General features: G+C 36.8%; 1 protein-coding gene across 6 annotated transcripts in view; it reads right to left on the reverse strand.

The window, feature by feature from the left end:
- The window catches only part of LOC137032079 (sorbin and SH3 domain-containing protein 2-like), an 82,076-nt gene extending 58,679 nt beyond the window's left edge, over positions 1-23,397 (reverse strand). For 2 of the 6 annotated variants that reach the window (XM_067403602.1, XM_067403600.1), the window contains exon 1: positions 8,671-9,079. The gene's annotated coding sequence lies outside the window, so the exon portion shown is untranslated. Of the gene's footprint in view, positions 1-8,670; positions 9,080-23,346 lie in introns of those variants that run through there. The other 4 variants (XM_067403604.1, XM_067403605.1, XM_067403599.1 and 1 more) reach the window with 4 other exon arrangements.
- Between the last annotated feature and the right edge of the window lie 397 nt (positions 23,398-23,794).

Raw genomic sequence — 23,794 nt, forward strand, 5'->3', positions numbered from 1 at the left:
TCATGCACATAAACTACAATGGAAACACATTTACCAAATAAATCACTCGATGTGCAACAAAAAACTCGGCAGAGGGTGTGATTGGATAACTGGACTAACCAGCAAACCAGTGTTATTGCACAGTATCTAAAATGTTGATTTGGTCATTCTGAAATGCCTGAGCCAAAGTCTGTCATCAAAATAGTTGGGTATAATTATCTCCCATAACATCAGGTATCCGCCTCCAATGCAAGATAACATCACAGTGTTTATTGTGTATCTGCCCGCTCTGAGGTGCAAATCATTCATGATGTAAGAAAAAAGAGTTGGCTTCTCCGATTGCAGCAACTTCCATTTCTATTACAGAAATTTTCCACTAGTTTCCCAGAAAGTGATGATTTTGTTCTCTTTAACCCATGGGATAGAAACAGTGCTTTATTCGCAAATGATTTATGCAATGTTCCAATTTTGTGCATAAGTTAAATTTGCAACTTTGGAAACATATCTTTTGTCACTGTATGTGAAAGTAAGTGTATTAGAAGCTCCCTGAAACAATTCTGACAACTGTGTTCAGTTGCTGTATTAGCATAGACTTCCTCTTACATATAGTAGCACAGACTGGATTGCTGCATATACTCCCTGGGAGACTTAATGCAGCTTTTGCAGCATTATGACTTGCACTGTGCTGACCTACTCACTAGTCACATCTCTGAATATTTTCCATTAAAAGGTGTACTTGCTCTTTAATTCTGACTTCAGTGACTCAGTAATACTGTAAAGATCGTTATTTTTTCAATATCCAAGCCACTCAAAATCTATTGAGTTCCTCCTACATAGGCAAGTACATTCTAACAGCATCCAAGTGTCAAGGAAACTCATAGTGTTCAAGTTAGAATGCTCTACATAGGCAGCAACTCAAATAGTGCTTCGCATAGACAACTTGACAATAATGTTCAATAGAACATATTGCTAAGCTAACAACACAATACTAGTAGGCCTATCCAATATTTTCCAATGCGGAAGTACGCCATTTGCTGAGTCATCCGATTCATTAGCCACTATAAGTAAGTGCAGTAAATGGTAAAACTATTTGGATTAAGATTATTAAGATTTTTTATCATAATAGAGATGTAGTCAGATACACGAAGAGACAATACCATTCCATTCAAGTAAAGATGCACGATCAGCACAATAAGAGAAAGTAAGACATGGGGGGAATAAAAAGAGACAGAGACAAGCAGAACAAGCATGATCCTACCGTCATATAAATTCCACTCTCACACTTATTCAAAAGTCAGGGAAATGTCAGCATGGCACTTTTCTGCTTGTCTTGAACCACTTTGATTCTTTGTTTTAATTAGGTTTTTTTTTTCTTTTTTTTCTGTATTCAGGCTTGTCAAGTCTTACCATCCAGAGCAGAGCACCACTCTGGGGAGACAGGAGAGTTAGACAGCAAAAGATAGGTATGGTGAGAGAGAAAAAGGGAGAGATCAGATAGGTCTATTTTGGTAGTTGGACATGCTTCTGTGGTGGATAGAAAGTTCCCCTCTGGGGTCTGCATGGCTACACCTGTCATGTCTGAATCAGTGAGCCAACCTCTTCACATCCGCTGTAAGCGTCTCAATGACCTCAGGGAAATTTAACAAGCCATAAAGCACCTTAAAGTGTCAAGCGATTTTGCTTCACATTTAAATGATGGTCCCAAAGAGAGACTCTAATGTACAACAGGGCAGTTTTAGAAATGTACATGCCTTATCTACTGACCTATCATTTAAGAGACATACATCACCACATCAAAATGTTGTCTGCAAATGAAGAATTCAGGCTAATATGTGTGAATATGTGTTGTAAATATATATATATATATATATATATATATATATATATATATATATATATATATATATATATATATATATATATATAATATATATAATATATATACCAAAAAAAAAAAAAAAGGAAAGAAAAGTCTAACTTTTAATAAACACTAGCAGCTGTTACCAAAAATTCCCTGTAAAAAAATATGGTAACAATATTTTTGGCATTACAGATATTTTGGTGATGTCACATTTTGGTGATGTCCCTGTGTATAGCCCTATGTTTGTTTCAGTTATGAGAGGAGAGAAATCTCCTCTCCTCTACTGTTTCTCACGTTTTGTTTCATGCATTCCTGTAGAAGTGTAATTTTGACTGTATTTTGCATCACTTTATCAATTTATTAAATATATGCTTAATATTCCAACTAAATGTACTTGTCAGGGGTGGCTGTTGCAAGGAAGTGAACGACAAATGAGAATACCAGGAAATAGTCTTTAACCCAACAATGAAAGCAAAACACAGGAAGCAACCTCTTAATACTGAGGAGACAGGACAAAGAACAAAACAAAATAGGGAGTACTTATTACCAGAACTAAACGAGGGAACTAATGAGTTAATTAATGAACAACAAGTGAACTAAATGAAAGAGACCAGAAACTGGGGCTGTATTTGAAAACTTAACAAATGCTGCCTTCGGAGGATGCATTCCAAAGTAGGAAGGCATCAAGGCACATCCGAATCCAATGTTAGCTTTACATTCTGTCTCTTGAGATACCTTAATCTGATCAATTTTTAAAGGCAGCATAGATGTATTCTTCGCTGCCTTTGATATCCCACAATCCTATGTGTTCCATTCAGTGACAGTTGAAAAAGAAAGATGGTCATCTGAAAGTTATAGTTTCTGGTCAGTTTGTGTTCAAATGTACATTTTTGACCAATGTTTTCCACTTCTGATGTCATTTCTAAAGAGAAATGACTACTGTAGTAATTAAAAATTTGTTTAGTTCTCACCAAAGCTTGCTCTATTTTGCTGTAGATCATTAAACTCTTACACTGCCTCAGAAGTAAGGCAGCGAGGCAACAAGTCAGCTAAGTTTTTGAATGCAGCCTAGGTCAAGACAGGAACAAATGCAATGGAAAAAAGCATACTCCCGATAGTACTAATAACCACCATAATGATGACTTAAAATTCTTAATATGTCATCTTTCCATATACTGTGGTCAGTCCTATAGATGGTGCATAGTGTCATACACACAACAAAACACTAAAATTATGCAATAAACATCAACTAAACAATGGTAATACATTTGTAATGAATTATGATATTAATATCTTGAGTTCTAGAATCTTAAGTTCAACAACTATATTGTAGTGCTCTTAGGTCTGATGTTGTGGTACCAAACTGTCATTTAAGGTTATGTAACATATCTCATAGGATTCTATGATTAGACGTAATAATTATGCATGTGAAACAGGGTTGCCAACTCTCACGCATCTGGCGTGACACTCACGCTTTCAGCATCAATCTCACGCTCTCACGCACACGCAAGAAATGTCACGCCAAAATCCATTCTTCTCAATCCGTTACTTTCTGTTGATGACTAGACCACAGCGTATTAATGACAGAAGAGGAGTTTAAGGCCCACAGCTGTTACATCTCCCTACAACGTTCTCACTGCAGTATTCTCTGATCGTTGATTGGCTGAAAACCTTGCACCTGATACGTCAGTTGCGTGTGAGAAGTGAGAGAGAGCCCCGGCGGCGCGCGCGCACTCAATATACAGAGCGGCCAAAGCGTCAAGCACAGAACTTCTGCTTTACACACCATGGCCGTTATTTTCTCGAGAAAAGGAGTTTTCTCATAGCGTTTGCAACGTAATTCTCTTTCCCTTATCTCTCAGGGAACCGAGGTTACGTAAGTAACCGAGTACGTTATATACGTTTTGTTATATAACAACCGATATGACAACTTTTGCACATTTAGCCATACATTCATTCAGTGTTTTCCATTAATGACCCTCTGCTGCCGCCACCGTTTCATAATGAACTGAAAATTTAAAACATACTACGTTTGCCAACGAACTAAAATCGAAACTGTGATATGGCTTTGTGCCTTTATAAAACAGCAAAAGACAGTGATTAAGTATACTGTATATACAGTATGTCTGTGCTGCGTGTTTTAAAGAGAAGTGAGCGCATTTGCGCACGCGATCAGCTGGTGATCAAAATAAAAGCTCAAGGATATCTTTTAAAAAGAAATGAGTACAAAAGTATTGTAAAAAAAAAAAAAAAAAAAATGTTTGAACCCTTTTTAATGTCCAGGTACAAGTCAATGCTGTTTCTTTGTTCAAGTTGCACACTGTACATGGGTTGAAGCTCTTAATTTTGAGTTTCCAGAGTGTACCAGATTGATGCATTTACAATGTAAATGTACAACATTTTCTTTGGGGGGGGGGGCATACCCCCGGACCCCCCTAGCGGAGGTACGTCCAACAAAGTTTTACAAATTACAGTGTCAAATAATGTACATTTTCATACGACAACAAAAGCTCCTTTCATGTCAGTAAAGCTATTCATAGAAAATTCAAATGTGTTTGGACAAATATAGATTTGGAATAAGCCCCTAATGTTTACAATGTCTGGCTCCGCCCCTGTCAGGTAACAAAACTGACAAAAAATAAAATAAATTATTTCACCCCAATGATACTAAGTAAACATGGACTGACATTGATTTTTAAAATTAGGGTTACCAAACATTTTCTCCGCGCACACGCGCAAACTGAATTTTTACAAAGTCTCACTCCAGCCAAAGTCCCAAAGTTGGCAACCCTGTGTGAAGTGAACTTAAATCCACTACAAAACTAATTTGCTTAATCATTTTAAACAATGTTGGAGAATGAATTCAGTTCTGTTGCCTAATTTGCTGTTTTTCCCTGGTCAATGCACAACTGATTTACTAAAATATTTAATACATTTCAAAAACTTTTTTAGCAAAAATAATGTCCATTATTTATATGATCAGTCAATGTGAGGTGTAGAGAATCAGACATCTGTAAGTAGGTCGGTGTGTGAGTTTAGTCTGAAGTGATGCATGACACGACCTTTGATACAACGGCCTGCTGGCTGGTCAGCTAGATGAAAAAGGACTCGATCACAGGTCCTGTACATGCCAAGGATGACTGTGATATCGCAACAAGCTGCAAATTGATACTACGCACAACAATGATGTAATGGTGAGAAAATGTTCCAGTAGCCTGATAAAACTACAGTCATGAACAATACAAATGAGAGCTGTTCTAAAGAAGAGATTACACAGATAAAAGGCAACAAAGTATGGCTAAGAGGAAAGCTGATCCTAAGCCACTGATTTATGTTATTTAATTTACATCATCAGTTCACCGGAGAACATGATACTCTGACACAGCATTCTTAAATCTCCCAAAAAAAAAAAAAAAATACTGCCAAATCATAAGCTATATGCAGCAAAATGCTGAAAACAAGGTAATGTGTAAATTAAAAATTATATTTAAAAATTATTTAACAACGTATCCCTGTTTTCACAAGGGAATCACACATAAGTGTCTTCATTATATCATTAAACTATTACAAATGCTAATAGTCAAACATTTACACATACACTATTAAATGTCTACGATTAAACAAACTTAAGTTCAAACACAGTGGAGGGAATAGATAGACATTACCTCTGTTGAACCATCTCAACACTCAATCCATTATCACAGTGAATACGAGCTTAACATTCCTGACACGGAAAGTGAGAGGTTATAAAAAGCGTTGCTGTTGAGTAAACACATGTATAATCATATATCTGTGGGTCGATACAGCAGTCACTGCTACTGTATTGCCATATGCCCTATACGTATATGGCAGCACTATATGGAGATGATAAATGGAATGTACAACTAAACATCTAACCAAAAATCAGAATGCTCTGGACCACATTTACCAAAATCATTGTAAGTGTAGTAGAAACCATAAAATCATCTTAGCCTTATGGCCTGTTTCCCAAAAGCATCATAAGTAAGTAGCACTTAAAATCACCATATCTACAAGTAATCTGCAATTTATCTGGCACTATTCTAGGGATCTCTACCCAGTAACATTAGACAAATGTACACAGGCACCTTGGCTTCAGGCATGCAGATCTCATCACACAAACACTCAGCGTTGGGTTCACGGAGTTGCTTTCTTTAGCACTTCACACCTTTTTGACATGGACACTGCATGTGTCTGTCTGTCTGTCTTATTGAAGTTCTGGTCTACACAGTCCTGCAAATTATATTCTCATTGAACATGCCAATTTAGGGCAGTTTTGTACAGCACTGAGCTCATAAACTTTGAGAATAAGCCATAAAGCCTGCATTAAATATGAATGATGAGGAATTCAATTTAAGTAACTTCAGAGAGAAGTTCATTTGCCTCAGGAGTTTCCCTCCCAAGCTGCTTTTGACAGTGATTGAAAGCGTTCGGTTTCATGTGTTCTAGATACTTCAGAAAGGCAGCCACTAGGGTTGCAATTAAGCATCTTTATATAAAAGTTATTCAAGTTAATGTATTGAAAATCTTTACAGTTGATTGATTGCATAATTCTGGAACTGCTGAACACACACACATCTCTGTGTGTGAGGTCAATGGTGTGATCTGGCATGACCTTTCCATGCTAGTTAATCTCCCACAATGAATGTGTAATACAGATGAAGAGAGAGGGAAGGAAATCCAAATAACCTCTTTACCATCATTACATCATCCTATACAATATCACACAGATCTAGTTCACAAGAGATTAAAGCATCTCTATTCTCTCTGTCCTGACACATTAACATCCTGTCCCTAGGCCATAGTCAGCTCATCAGATTTGACTACAGAAACATCACCATTTAAACAAGAAATTTAATCTGACTTCTGCAGTGAGTTCATCAGTACATGCACCATTTGAAGATACTACTATTAAAGGAAACAGGTTTGTAGAAATAAAACATTAAAGGGTTAGTTCACCCAAAAATGAAAATGCTGTCATTAATTACTCACCCTCATGCCGTTCCACACACATAAGACCTTCGTTCATCTTCAGAACACAAATTAAGATATTTTTGATAAAATCTGTGAGGCTCAGTGAGGCCCTCTATTGCCAGCAAGATCATTTCCTTTCTCAATGCCCAGAAATGTACTAAAAACATAAAACAGTTCATGTGACTACAGTGGTTCAACCTTAATATTATAAAGTGACGAGATTACTTTTTGTGCGCCAAAAAACAAAATAACGACTTTATTCAACAATATCTAGTGATGGGCCGATTTCAAAACACTGCTTCATGAAGCTTCAAAGCTTTACAAATCTTTTGTTTCAAATCAGTGGTTCAGAGCGCCCAAATCACATGATTTCAGTAAACAAGGTTTCGTTACATCATAAGTGTTTCAAAATGTTAATAGTTCACGTGACTTTGCCAGTTTGATTCGCACTCCAAACCACTGATTCGAAAGAAAAGATTCGTAAAGCTTCGAAGCTTCATGAAGCAGTGTTTTGAAATCGCCCATCACTATATTGTTGATTAAAGTCGCTATTTTGTTTTTTGGCGCACAAAAAGTATTCTCGTTGCTTTATAATACTAAGGTTGAACCACTGTAGTCACATGAACTGTTTTAAATATGTTTTTAGTACCTTTCTGGGCATTGAAAAAGGAAATGATCTTGCTGGCAACGCAGGCCTCATTGTGCCATCTGATTTTAACAAAAATATCTTAATTTGTGTTCCGAAGATGAGCGAAGGTCTTACAAGGGTGGAACGACAGTAAGTCGTGAGTAATAAATGACAGAATTTTCATTTTTGGGTGAACTAACCCTTTAAATATATTTTTTAAAAAGTAAATACTTAAATTAAAATATAATTAAAAGTACAAAAATACATATCTAGATCGGTCCTGGACCTCACTAATGATCTAGTAATGACAAGCCTCTTAATTGTTATGTTAATCAATTAAGCCAAAGGATCTTGGCGCAGGATTTTGGGACACAAGTGCTCTTTGTTGTTGTGGAAGGTCATGCTAGATTGAGTTACAGGTAATCAGTTTCACTCTCTGCACAAACTCAATTCACAAGCCAAAGCGTCGGAATTAGGACAAAACCGACACAATTATATACTTCTGACTACAATTGTCGGGTCAACTACAACACATCACAGAGCAAAACATCTTAAAAGGAAGCTGGAATACAGCACCATCCAAATGTGCAGCAGTGCTACTGTAACCAGTGCTATATACTGCAAACTGAGAAGCAGCAGAGAATAAAAAATAGGTGATGAGAAAGTGGATGAGCAACATCTGATAGCTGTACAGTTTGTTTTGAGGTCATCAACCAGGTCTTAAACAGTTTAGCTTAGCTTTACATATAGACTTTCCATTAAAGGGTCCATGCTGTGCCTCTATAATGCATGCATGCTCTATAATGTTCTGAAATCTCCATTTGGAATGATGAGCTTCTGGAATGTGCAGCCGAATTATGTATCTGAAATGCTCTGCCTCCATCACTAATATCTGCCTTTGAAAACTGACTCTAAAATGTTGTGCCTCTGAATTCTGCCTTTGGAATGCCGTTCCTTTAGAAATCTGCAGCTTGTGTCTGAAATTCTGTACCTCTGAATTCTACATCTAAAATAGCTACCGTCTCTAATATACTGCTGTTTCTAGTTTGTCGTTTGTCAGTAAAATGTTGTTTCTGTACTTTGTCTTCTAAATATGCATCTAAAATGTTGTTTCTTAAATCTCTCTCTAAAATCTCCCTCTGTAATCTCAAACTCTGCTCATTCCATCTGCGCTACTTCTGTGTGTGGCCGTGAAACAAGCGTTTCTTACCCTGAGTAATAAACACGCATATGGAGTCATCCACCGCAGTTACACACTAACGCGCCGCATGTAAGTCCATCAAAGTCAGAGACGAGAGAGAGAGGAGGTCTGAATCCAGACTGAAAGCGCACACCTGCTCCGCTCGGTTCTTGTCCGCTGTGCCGACTCGAGATAAACGCGTGAACGCGCATGGACTATGCCACTGCGCGGCACCACCCTTTCCTCTTGGGTCAGTGGCTCTCGTGCGGAGCTGGAGAGCTATTGGAATAGCATTGCGGTAAAACTGTCTCTTTACTCATGACGAAACACCTCTCCGTGTCGGCTCCGGGAAGAGGAGGAGGAGGAGTAGATGGGAATGCAAGATCACATTCGTTTTGCATACTCTAAACGACGCGACGCTTGCGCGAGAGAGCGCTTATGAGCACGTCACGAACGCGAGGGGCTAGTCCTTAATAGAGACTTTATCCAGACATAATCCAATCGTCGCTTGTTTCTCAGGGAAGAGGAGTATTTTATAGCACAGCCTATAGAGTCTGCGCGCTCATGTGTGAGATGGAGAGCAGCGCCGCGCATTGGTCCTTCGCAGGTTCTCAGTAGTCATGGCAACCAGAACACTTCAATCAGCGCGCGGGCTCAGGGGAGCACAAACTGTGATGTGAGATGCTGAGGTCACCTCTGCCACTCAAGGGCAAAAGCACCGCATTGAACTGTTGTATCAGTCTTTTAAATTGGATGAAAAGTAAGTACAGAGTAGAACTGAGAGGCATCTCAGAATATTATTGCTGCCGTTTGACCTGCCACCAATGTAGGCCTACTAGTCATCTATAGGAATGTGGAGTTATTAACAAAGAATTCCAATAAACCATATTCCACGGGGTGAAATACAGGTTCTGACATTATTTCTGGCAGCAAACAGTATGTGATATATAAAATATAATCATTTTCAAATTAATATTTTATTCTTGTTTGATGCAGCGTTGACATTGACAACAATGTTTTGGCAAACTGGTATTGATTGGTAAATTGGGACAGTATTTAAGTCATTTTAATAGAGGGGGAATAAATTCTATTTGTATTTCACCATCAAATAAATATTATTTCTAATCCTATTCAGCCTAGAGGATTAAGACTATATGTTATGTATGCATGCTCAAGACTTGTTCTAGTAGTAGTAGTAGTAGTAGTAGTAGTAGTAGTAATGTTTATTAATAGTTATTATTATTATTATTAAGAAATACAGTAAAGGGAAGAAAGCCAAGACAGCAGCCAGGAAAAATAAATGAAATCTAATTTTGCAAATCTAATAATATTTATGCAATTTACTGATTACATATACAATCAAATATTGCTGTATTTAAAATAACTACTTGTCCCACTTTATTAATGTGTCCCAGTTTGCCAACAATAGCTGTATTTAACATTTCTTACCATTAAAATAGTATTGTATGAGGGGGTTTTGTAACATTTTGACTATTTTTTAAACAATGCAAATTACACATTAATAGAAAGTGTCCTACTTAACCTGTCTCCATACTATATGTCTAAAAAACTGGACATCCCAAATATTATGTGGATATGCACAAATGATGCCATACCATAAGTAGTGAAACTTTTTATGAAAGCGCCATTATTACCATTAGGTAAAACCAGTTAATTTAGAATAGAGGATACCACATGTAACACATTTTTTACAGTGCAAGTAGTGCACACATTAAACAAAACTCTACCAAGGCTTCTTCTGCATTACACACACACACACACAGTAATATATTATTCAGTGGCAGCATGGTGGGTTTCCCTACAGTTTGACCCACATATTAAAACACAAAGTCATACAGCATGCAGCCCTCACAAATACAAACCTACCAACCCAAACAAACCTCTAAACTGCATAACCAGACAAATAAATTCACAAAGCATTCACTATAACACTAGTAGTCTATTTATCCTCAGAACCCTTGTGCGTTATAAGGACTGCAAGCAATGGGAATACATCATTCAGAGCAACTGTTAAGAGGAATTTTGATAGTTTATCTTATCATACAGGATTTAGAACAGAATGGTTTCATTGTTGCCAGTATATAATTATAATGTCACAGAAACAGAGAGGAGTCTGAAAGCTAATATTACACAATGCATCACATTGTCTTTTTTCTCATTATCTGGTCAGATTTGATAATTACCTATTTGACATGCAAAATAGTACACCTAACTTGTTCTTACATATGCTAATGCATAAGAAATAACATGTTTATTGTTTTCGATTTTATTAAAATGTTATCTTATTGGAAAATATATTTGCATAAATAACACTAAACAAATAACCAAACTAGTGTAACGGTACTGTTTTCTCTGGTTGATATACAGTGGATATAATATAATATAATATAATATAATAGAATATAATAGAATAGAATAGAATAGAATAGAATAGAATAGAATAGAATTATAGAGACTTGACGAATCTAGGGGGGTTATGGCAGAATGCCATGCTGTCATGAAATTTTAAAATATTTTTCCACAAAAGAGATTTAACCACAGTCTGGTGAGATTCTGAAAGACAGTAGATGCAGGACAGCTTTGTCAGGTTTTCATGTTATTGTAATATATTAACTTGTATAAATAGCATGCAAATAGCATGGAACTTGTCAGTTTTTACAATTTCTAAACTTTTATAGAATATTTTAAATATGAAAACATTGAATCCTTATAATTGCACTAAGAAGCAATAACAACAGAGTGCATTTACGCTGAGATTTCAGCTCTGTCACAAATGCCCCACTGTACTGTTATGCTGCAGTGGAGACTCAGTCTCAAATACCCCACATCAGTAACACCTCTGGCTACTGCAGATCAAAGATGTCCAAATATAATCTCTTCACTCACAACTGACCTTTGCAATAGAATTTGACTCTACATTTGTATATGTAATAGTGACCATGAGCATGTTTAGTCTCAGCAGATAGCCAGGTCTCTAGCTGAACTGAGGAAAAAAACAAAAACAAAAAAAAGATATATATATATAATTTTTTTTTTTTATTATATATTTGTATTATATAAATATACATACACACACACAGAGAACAACTTTTTAACTTATCTACTTCTAGGTGCATTTTAGAGCTCCACAGACAAGCTGTTATATTATTAAAGGTTTCTGAGAGTGTGTGATTTAATAATGCTTAAACAAGGTCCCATTAATTAACGTTTTTAATGCTGGTAGGAACAAAAGAAATGGCAGGCATAGAGCGGATCTATGCGCAGGGTTTAATATTGCAAACAAACAAAACAAAGAACTAAGAGCTAAGGAACACAAAGAGCTAGGGAACATAAGGAAAAAAAGAACGCAGATAATCTACAATAAAACAGCAAACAAACATTGACTGACAAGGAACAAGCAAAACACAAGGACTATAAATAAAAAAAAAAAAAAAAAAAAAAAAAAAGTGTAACAAGCTAACAAGACACACCTGGGGAAAAAAAAAAATCAAGACTAATCAGAGAAAACTACAAACTACAAACATGGCACTAAAAACAGGAAATACAAAAAACAAAGTCCTGACATGTGGGGAACATATAACACCCCACCCACCCACTTCTTAAGAGTAGCTTTCAGATGCTCTCTGGCAAATAAAACCAGAGAGCCAGGGATGGAGGGCCAGGCCCTTGGAGTGGAAGAGGTCCTGGAGACTGGCAGAGCAGGGAGCCAGGGCAGAGCAGAAGGATCAAGGAGCCAGGGTGGAGCAGGCAGAGTGGGGAGCCAGGGTCCAGGAGCAGACCATCATAGCAGAACTTACGGAGCAGGAGACCACCAAGGTGGAGCAGGCGAAGCTGAAGACCACCACGGCCAAACAGGTGACCAGGGTGGAGCCAGCGGAATGGGAAACCACCATGGAGGTGCACAGGGAGCTGAAGACCACCAAGGCAGAACAGAAGGCCATCAAGGTGGAGCAGGCAGAGCTGGAGACCACCACGGCGGACCAGGAGATCACCACGACAACAGGTGGACCTGAAAGCCATCAAGGCAGAACTGAAACAGAAATTTTATTGACAGTCTCACTGGTCGTAACAGCGAGCTCAGGAAGTTCAAAGATGGTCTTCTTGGCCATAACGGGACAGGCAGGGAGCTCAGAGACGGCCTCCTTGGCTGCAATAGGGCAGGCAGAGGGTTCAAAGACGGCCTCCTTGGCTGTGACAGGTCAGGCAGGGAGTTCAGAGACTGCCTCCTTGGCCATAACAGGGCAGGCAAAAAGTTAATAGATGGCCTTGTTGGCCATGACAGGGCAGGCAGAGAGTTTGGGGTAGGAACACCACCATCTCGGGAAGAGCTGTGGCATTGCCACTGCCTTGGGGAGGAGCAGAGGAAGTGTGTGTATACTAAACACAAGATGGCTGTTGTCATCACAACAGGTGCAGCCGACAGTGAATAGACCTTTAAGACCACCAGACTCAGGACCGCTGGATTAGAAGCACTGGGATCACCAGACTTGGAAGTGCTGAAACCACAAGACTTGGAAGCGCTGACATAACTGGACTTAGAAGCACGGAGACCACTAGACTTGGAACCTCCAGCAACATTTTCACAGCAACATTTTCACAGCCACATGTGCTGACACCTCAAGCCTTTGTTGATTCTGGAAAGCGGCCATGACAGCTGAGGACTCTGGCGTGACAGCCATGATATGAGGAGACTCTGGTGTCGTGGGTAGTGGGAGTAGACTTACCTACTCCCACTACCTAGTGCTCTAGGTCCATGGCATGTGAGTGTCCAAGTCCTCCTCCACCTCTCATAGGGTGTAGGAGGAACTGCTCATCTCCAGAACCAGATCCATGTACTGCACCAGGTCCAGCTGGTTTTTCCCCTGGTATCAGTCAGCATTATTATCACCTCATCCCAAGAAACAAGATGGCAATACCTGAGAAACTCAACAACAACAACAACTCCAGAATTTTGATAAATGGTGCCCAATGGCTACTTTGAGTGTCTGCTTACTGCTGTTATATCCATTTCATAGGCTGGTCATTCGGTTACGCAGTGACAGGTAAGAGGAGAGTTGAAACTAGACTCAAGCAGGGGTGCAGATACCAAAATCCAAACAAGAATCATACAACAAACCAAGGCTGATGAAAATCCATGCAAAAACACCAACCCAAACCATCAGAAGAAGACGAACGCAACAGTTTTACTAGAGGGATGTGAAAACAATGACCTACAAACAAATACTGAAACACAGCTGTATATATACAAAAGATAACAAGGGGCTGACAAGGGACAGGTGAGAGCAATTAATCACTATGCATGGGAACAAACAAGGGAGCTAAGAAAACAAGCCAAATACAGGAACTCATGCTGCGTTCATGCCATGTCGAAATTACCATAGTCTCGAGATGTCAACACACATCCTCAGACTGGGAATTATGCATTTCTATCTCAAAACTATCAATGCCTAAATTAATTTGCAGTGGTCAGGTGGTACAGCAGTCATGTGGTACAAGTAGGAGCTCTCAGAAAATTCCCTTCCTTCAAGCTGTAATTATGAGCTCTATGAGAACGTGAATGCTTTTTACAAATTGAAATCTTGCAATTGTGGTAATTACAACATGGCGTGAACACAACATAAACACAGGTAGTGAAACACTGGAACAATGCGGACAGAAAATACATATCAAAATAAAAGCCCTTAAACACAAAACAGGGGAAACAAGACAGGATTTGTAGCAAAGTTAGTTAATGCAATGCATTAAATAACATTAACAATGAGCAATACATTTGGTACAGTATTTATTAATCTTTGTTAATGTTAATTGATGATACAACTGTTCATTGATAGTTCATAATATTAACAGATACAACTTTCGACTTTAATAGTGTATTAGTAAATGTTGAAATTAACATTAACTGATATTAATAAAGCTTTATAAGTATTTTTCACTGATAGTTTGTGTTAAATAATGTAGTTAACCTTATTTTAAAGCGTTTCCACAGGTAGTAAACTTGTTTAAGAGTCTGGGTCGGTAAAGCAAATGTTTTAGTTTTCAATTCCTGGTAAGTTGCTTGTATTTCCTTCTATTTTTCATTGTTTGAAAGTTGCTTTGGATAAAAGCATCTGCTATATGAATACATGTAAATATAATGTACATATATTGAAAGAACCTATAACCATTTGAACAATGCACTTTACCATACAAAAATACAGCATACAGTACATTTCTAAATTCCTAGTCCTAGCTAGTTAATGCTAGTCTACAGTAGCTCTTTGACTGACATAGACATGCTGTTCACCAGCCTGGTCTTTCTTGTGAAACTAAATGATCATGAATGTTTTGCTGGTTAAGATAGTTCAAGGATTTGGAAAAGGACACTAGCTTCCAAAATCAACATGCTGGTGACTTTTTAAAGCAAGAATTTTATTATTTATCTGCTGAATGACAAGTTTAAATAAGCACAATTTTATCTAAACATTTGTGCCTCCATTTTACCTCATTTAGATTGTGGCACAGTATACACTCTGAAAACAACCTAGTTTACATGGTGAAAACACATGCATGAGTACACACATACACAGAGCATGGCACATGTCACAGCCCACCACTTACAGCACGACGTCATGCCCTAGTCTCTAATTATCTCGCATGTGAGCACCAAAAATACCACAGAATGTGGCTTGCATGCTTTCTATTCACACACACACACAGCCACACTTTGTTGTGTCTCCATATGTGATGAAATACACAGGAAAAAAATAACACCCTTATCTCCTGCTACTGTTCACTTTGCATTCCCTGCACTTGATAGTGTGGTTTTATCTCTGTCTGCTTAGCTTTAGCCACATAGCATTCCAGACAGAAACATTCCAGCATGAGGTCATTTTCCAAAGAGTAATGGATTCAAGAGCACTTGGGCTCACCTTTGATCTTGAGATGGTGGAATCTTTACTGAATGTGCACTTTTGTATGTTGTTCTGGCCAATATGACAGCCATTTTGGACTTGTACTGACACCAAGCGGTTTCACCCAAAAGCAAAGGTTTTCAGCTAACAAAGCCATTGTAGAAATGCGCTATTCACAGTCATGATTATTAATTTATTTTATCTTATTTATTTATTTTTGTGAGCATGAGTGTCCAATAACAGGGGGTTTATAGAAATAAAATATAGCATTCAGCTAGTCATGTGATCTCTAAATGGTGCCTCCATGCAGTGACCTGCTACATATAAAATATAACAGCTTTTATAAGACTGTAAATAAACATATGCAAATTTGTACACATAGCTTATTCACTAAACTATCTGCAATTCAAAGATGGTGGCTGTGGTTGAGAATTACAGATATTGGCATCATTCATAAAAAAAATCCCATATCGGTCGAGCACTTCCTCTGTCCTCAGCTGATTAATTTGGTGTCTTCTGTCTTATTCTCTGCATTTCTTTATGTCATCCCCTTTGTCCATCACATTGAACTTTATTGACTCTGCATTCAAGCAGAATTAAACTGAGCAGTATTGATCTTGCTCTAGCTATACAGGAGTGGATTATCGCTCTTTCCCTCTCCCCACTTCTTTGTTCTCTCAGAAAAAAATGAAGGTTAAATACAAAACTGCACCAGTCAAATTTGTGGGCATGTTTGCACTGCTACCTATGAAAGTAACTGGTATCTGTGACTTAGAAGTCGCAATTATGAGAAACAGAGAAACAATGTTGTAACAGTGAGATAAAAAGCAATAAGATATAAAATTAAATTGTGTGATAAAGTCAGTTACGAGAAACCTATTGTCAATTAGGAGATATAAAGTTGCAATTGTGAATATAAAGGTCACAGTTACCTTTTAATTCTTTCATTTTTATTCTTTTATACATAATAGGCTACCCTCTCAAACACACTCATCCCACTGTACAGACCTCAAGGCCTATTTATACCATCTACTTCAACTCTCATTAAAAACATAGTCTTGAAAGCATTCAGTCTGAATATAAAATAAATTCAGTGCCTGATACTGAGAAAGTGATCCAGAGAGAGAAAGAGAGAGACACTCTTATGACAGGATGCAATGAGAGCGACAACACCGAAGGAAAGAAGAGAGGAGAGAGCAGAAGTGAGAATGGAACAGAAGTAAGATTCTGTCATGTTTAACATCTCTATCACTTTCACAGTTGAGAGATGAGTGTTTGGGGGAAGGGGAATCATTCCCACTTTCACACATGAATGCACTCTTGCACAAACATGTTTACCTAACTATCCAAATAAGGGCATATTATAGACTTCTATTGTTTTAAAGCCACAATATGTAAGATATTTGGATTAAAATATCCAAAAAACCACAAGAACAGTGTTATATATTTTGTTGACTTGTGTACTTATATTATCCCAGATGTTTCCAAGAATGTTTAAATCCAGAGAAATAAGCAATTTTAACCAGAACATGGACCGTGTCCGTGCGTCGCCTATCAGTGACGTACCTGCGTTTTCCTCGATTTCTGGTTTTATTTTGTAGAAACCACAGAAACACCAAAGACACTTTAATATATTACATGTTTTATTAGACAAGGGAACAACTGTTTGGTTACATTTATAGACAGAAAACGAATTATTGTTATATAACTCAACATGTTTAGTCTTATTGTTTGAATCTAGTTTCCTTGATTTTCCGCGACTGCATGATTTCATCATGCCTCAGAGAAAAACACTATTTTGTCAAGTGACTAACATAGCATAATCAGACACAGCTTTATTTTTAATAACAGTAATACAGTATTTTCCCCATCATACAATATGTTTTAAATGAATTGCATGCCATTTAGCCATCCAGCATTTATTAATATGATATTCTATTACTGCAAGTCAAGTCAAATCAAGTCAAGTCACCTTTATTTATATAGCGCTTTTTACAATGCAGATTGTATCAAAGCAGCTTTACATTGATAACTGGTACATCATTTTTGAATAAATGTCAAGAATACTGTTGAATATCAAAAGTCAAGTCAAATGTCAAGTGTCCCCAACTAAGCAAGCCAAAGGCGACAGCGGCAAGGAACCCAAACTCCAACAGGTGACATCAGGTGACAAACAAGTGGCAAATAGGTGTTAAAATGGAGAAAAAAAAAACCTTGGGAGAAACCAGGCTTAGTCGGGGGGCCAGTTCTCCTCTGGCGAACAGTGCTTTGTTACGAATCAGGTTGCTATCATGCTATCACATGATAGGATCGCAACATTCAAAGTATTTATTTCAGTTGCATCCAGTTGAGGATCGTATTCATCACGCCGGTATGGATGGTTTGTTGAGGAACTGAGGCACTGGCTGTCGTGTCGATGAGGCCTTCACAGTGGAAGATCACAAGTGTCTCATAGCAGCCGCCGAGCGAATGCTAACGTTATAACATAATTTTTTAACACACTCAAATGTATTTAATATGATAAAACAGAGCTGCGTTACCCAACATATGCTTGACTGGAAGAAGCGAAAGTGGCATAATAAAAGTTCAGCTGCTCTCAAGGCTTGTGTTGTGCTCGTCTCTCATTAGCAATCACTCCAGCGGCCTCGATCAGCTCCGAAATCACTCTGCACTGTTCTGCTTCATACTATAGTAACGTTAATAATCTCATCCATGAACATGATTTCTGCCCGAGTCCCATCCCGATTCTTTTCCACCAGCTGCGAGGTAAAGACGACAACTCCCAAGATTTCGCGCTCAATCTCAGTGTCATCAAGCTACGCCTTTTTTTAAATAGGCGACTTCTAGTGGTGGAAATGTACATAGCGTGCCTTTAATATAAAGTAATTTATAATTCTCATAGGCTAACTCAAACCTAGATCATCATTCAGAGCTGAGTTGAGAATTACATTTCTGAATTTGAATTAAGGTTTTAAACAGGACAAACTTGCCTGAATGTCCCCAATTTGTTGTAACTAAGCATGTATTAAGATGTTCAAATGTTTGATGCAAGCTTATTTTTCTTTTCTTTATAAAGACATTTTTCTTTGTCCATTTTTGGGTAATTCAAAGTATATATTCACATATCTCGTATCTGTGATGAATGTAAAAATAAATGTCTGGAATAAATTGTCTGCTGTGCCAGGGTGTGGTTCACACACACTTACCATACTTCACTCACAAGGCATCAAAGCCACCTCTGCAGAATAATAGAGCATAATAATAGAGCCAGCTCTCAGCGGCACTTAGCAATCAGCTTCTCTCCCACACTTATGATGGCTAGCACCTACACACTTAGACAGAGTGAGACACGCACACACTCAGTCTGGTCATATGCACACTGTTTAGAGCTGCAGGTCATTTCGGTGAACTGTACTTAGATTAATTCACTATAGAAAGAAGCATTTTTCCTGTTCTTACCGTTCTCTCATTAGCAGTACAGATGCTGTGGATTGGCACTGGCACACTGGCATAAGGAGATGAAGCTGCCAATTGGATTTCTCTGCCACAATATGTAAATACACCCACACACATACACGCAAACAAAACACTACATCATTTCTGTTGTAGTAAAGCATTGTATGAGTGTCAAATTTGCATGTCTGTTTGAACATCTTATCTCTCTTGAATCACAGATGGAGACAAAAGGCTTACTGTGATTTTGCCAAGTAGGATGTGTTCCCACATCAACATCCTTTGCAGTCCTGGAACAACATTCCTGTCAACCAGATTTTAAATTTAGGTTAGGACTAGTTTTATTATTATTATTAATATACTTGTAAAATTGTTTTTAAAAAGGAATAGAGTTGATACAACAAATGCTTTTGAGGATGAAACCTCAAATCATTAGATTTGCTAGATTAATGGAAACAAATCTTTATAAAGATATTCAGTTTTGTTTGAGATACTTTTAAGTACATTTGAATTATAGACAAGTGTCATTTAACATAATTTAATATTAAGTGCCATCTTATATAGTTTTGAATTTGAATTTTTTTTAACTTGAATCTTGGACATTTGATTTTTAACACATTTTTTTTTTTTTAAGGCATAATTTTCTACAAATTTCAAACAGTGTATTTTTTGTTCTGAATTCTTAGACTGCGATATTAATTTTGTTAAATATCAAATGTCCAGGAAGGGCACTTAATATTCAATTCTGTTAAATGACACAAATTTACACAATTCAAATTCAGATCATATTGTCATATTTCTAGCTCCATAGATAATTAGATATTCCTAAGATATATTTTGGTTTGTTTTCTGAGTTATGCCTGTGAATTAGTCCGTACTTATTCATTTTGGATGGGAAGAAATTTAAATTAAAAAAAAAAAAAAATCGGTAAACATTTTTTTTACAACTGAGTGTGGAAGCCTGTTTCCACCTCTGTGTAAAAAAAAAAAAAAGAAAGAAAGAAAGAAAAAAGAAGATAATCTTGACAAATTTTAAAATAAGAAAGTCAGTCACAATTATGAGAGAAAAAAGTTGGAACTGCGAGACATAATTGATACAGTGCATCACATTGATACAGTATGTCACATGAGATATAAAATTGCAGCTGTGAGTTAAAGTCACAATTATGAGAAACACAGATAGCAAGCCGAAATAAATTTGTATGATGTGAATCATACAAAACCATACAATTATTAGAAAAAAAGGTAAGCATAACATATGAACATATGAAAGGCGTTCATATGAAAGTGTAGGAATGAATAGCAACCAATTCGCCAAAATGTAAAATAGTTACAAATTGCCATGAGATTGTGTTGGATATAGTCACAGTGGAAGACATAACATTGCATTCTCAGATTACAGATTGCAAGCTATTTATAGTCAATTGTGTGAGATGCACAGTAAAGTCACAATTACGAGAAATAAAGTTGTAGTTACGAGAAATAAAGTTGCAATTACAAGGAATAAAGTTCCACTTAGCTTTTTTTTTTTTACTCTGTAATTGGCTTCCATGCAGGGCTGATGCTACATTACTTGAAATATTTATTCTCATGCCATTCTATTATTGAGGAATAAATGATTTCCATTAATGGCCTGTAACAACATGTCAACCAGATGGTATCTTTCTGTCTAAGTTCATGGTTCTTGGCCAGAATAAGCTGTGGACCAGACTTTATGGCTTTTAGTAAAAGTTCTGGTTATGTAAGATGACATTTAAAGGAATAGTTCACACAAAAATGAAAATTTTGTCATGACTTACTCACCCACAAGTTGCTCCAAACCTGTATGAATTGCTTTCTTCTGTTGAAAAAGAAGATATTTTGAAGAATGTTGATAACCAGACAGTTGACGGTAGCCCTTGACTTTTTTTTTAATGGAAGTCAATGGCATCAACTGTCTGGTTACCAACATTCTTGAAAATATCTTATTTTGAACTATCCCTTTAATACGGAACAACATGTTTATTTAGGAATGTTGATCCAGGAACACATCCTACATGGCAAAATCATGGTCACCAAAAGGGAGATACAGCACAAGGTCAAAGACATTACTTATGTGTGCTGACTTTTCCACTAGATAGGCTCAATCAATTCTAGCAACCCACTACAAAAGAGGCATTACAATACAGAATTTATTAACAAATGTAAAAATGTAAAATCTCCCATTCTCCATTGAAATCTTCTTTCAGCATGATAAATTAAAGATTTTTGATGAACAGGATTAGGGGTCTTCTGAGCAGCTGTACTAAATGGAATCTGGTTTCTTTTCTTTTCCTTCTTTGGTAGCAACTCTATATATCATCTGTCACATGACTAAAAGAATGATCCTATCATATACACACTATTGTCATCCAAAAAGGGATTGAGGACGGATATGTTTTTCATAGAACCAGAAGTCAAGCAGGACAAAAATGCAATGAATGGATCGAAGAATGCATTCCCACACATTCCACAGTGAACAAAGTGGAATTTCCTGGGAGGGTAAACTAGACTACTTCCTTTACCTAATCAGAATAAAAGGGCATGTTTCATAGCATCTGTTGTGCCTGACCTTCTCATGCGAGAAATGAGAGAGATGAGAGAGGAGGAAATAATACTTAAAAGAAAAAGTAAAAAAAAACAACAACAACAACAAAAAAAAAAACATTTTGACATGCTTATTCTCTGTACTTGTAAATCAGATTGTGTAAGAAAGGATACACCTATTGAACATGTTAACCCTCATGTTCTGTTTGGATTTTGAGAAACTTCAAGGCTTACTTAGTTAAAAATAATAATAATAAAAATCCTAAATTTGGCATACTGAGTACAAAATCCATGGTTTTTCATAGGTTTTTCATAATTTTGAGAACTGATTAAACAATGTAAACTTGTATAATCTATTAAAAGTTTAAATATTAATAATTTAGAATTATTAAATACAATAACAATAATACCCACTGAAAATGTTATGGAAACAGATTAAACATGTAAACTTGTTATAAATGATTAAAAATCAAAATAATAATTTAGAATTATTAAATACAACAACATTAATAATGATAATATTAATAATAATAATACCCGTTGTTAATTTTATGAGAACTGATTCTTAAGTAAAATGAAGTATACTTGTTATAATCTATTAAAATTAAAATAATAATTTATAATTATTAAATATAACATTAATATTATTAATATTGTTGTTGTTGTTGTTAATAATAATAATAATATCATTTGTCAATAATTTTATGAGAACTTATTAAACATTTAAACTTGTTATAATCAATTAAAAATGAAAATAATTATAATAATTTATAATTATTAAATACAACATTACGTATTATTATTATTATTGTTAATATTAATTAATATTAAACATTTAAACTTGTTATAATTAATTAAAAATTATAATAATAATATTTATTAGTTAATTTGAAAAAATCATGAGGGCTCTGGGACCCTAAACACAATAGGTAAAGTAAATATTAACATAAAAAGAGATGTAAAATGAGATGCAAGGATGATCCAGGGCCTTTCTGTAGATCAGAGCATGTCATGAAAAGCCTTCAATGAAATCCGACTGGTGTTTCCTATTTAGTTTAATGTTACTCTTGCTGTTTTGTGTTGTATTAGAGGCTGTGTTCCTGCTCTGCTCTGTTCTATGCTGAGCTATGCTGCTGATCTGGGTGTAGTATTGATGCTCTGCTGCCCCAGTGGGCACATTATGTGTGAGTGTGTGTGTGTCAGTGTGTGTTTGTGTGGCTGAGTCAGCGATTGGTTTGCACTGCAGCTCCTGATGTGAAAAAAAGCGCCATGAGCTATTGTTTTCACACACATACACACACGTCATCACAAAGCACTGACTCCACCAATTATCCACATATAAAGCTATAAGATTTTTATGGCCCATACTGTAATGTCTTCCTGACCTTTCACTGAAAAGACATTTTATCAGGTGATTGATGCTGTGCTGAGATGTTTTCAGTTATTAGATATTGACAGTAGATCTGCCTTGTCTACATGCCCTGTATCAATTTCAGTACCATTGCTTAACCAATAGGACTTGAAATTGCCCACCACTAATAACCCACACAATTTTTTTTCAGCATGACATTCACATAACACTCTATACACACCCACAATCACATACAGTGACCTCTAAGCGCTCTTTGTCAGCAAATGAGAATGTGGAATTGCTACCGCAGTGTAATATTCTAGGAAAAGTGTAAACACATACACTTCTAGATAGATAGATAGACAGATATGTCTGCTTTACATGTCCACAGTAATATGCATACACACAAACTCACAGAGCTCTTACCTTGTCTAGAGTTTCAATACGATCCAAATCCAAAAAGCGTTTATATTGTATGAGTGTGTGTGAAGCTCAGATTGAGGGTTTACTTTAAACACGCTGTTATGCATTCACTAGCTCTCTCTCTCTCTCTCTCTCTCTCTCTCTCTCTCTCTCTCTGTGTCTTTCTGAAACATACTCTGATTCAGCAGCAACCACTGTAGTTATTCCATCTACATGAGTGGACTTTTGACACGTGCACTCAGACCAGAAATGTCCTACTGTATCCAAGTATGTGTTTCTTCATAAGTAGATTCCAGCCTGTGAATGTGACAGTAATCTTTCCCACAACAGCTCTCTCTGTCTCCCTCTCCATTGCTGACTCCAATGCACAGCTGATTTCTGCAAGGTTTGCTCTCGCTCTCTCAGTTTCCTTTCTCTCTCACCTAATTGTCCATCAATTTTCTCTAAACCT

Source organism: Chanodichthys erythropterus, chromosome 12, assembly GCF_024489055.1.
Source record: "Chanodichthys erythropterus isolate Z2021 chromosome 12, ASM2448905v1, whole genome shotgun sequence".
Classification (NCBI taxonomy): Eukaryota; Metazoa; Chordata; class Actinopteri; order Cypriniformes; family Xenocyprididae; genus Chanodichthys; species Chanodichthys erythropterus.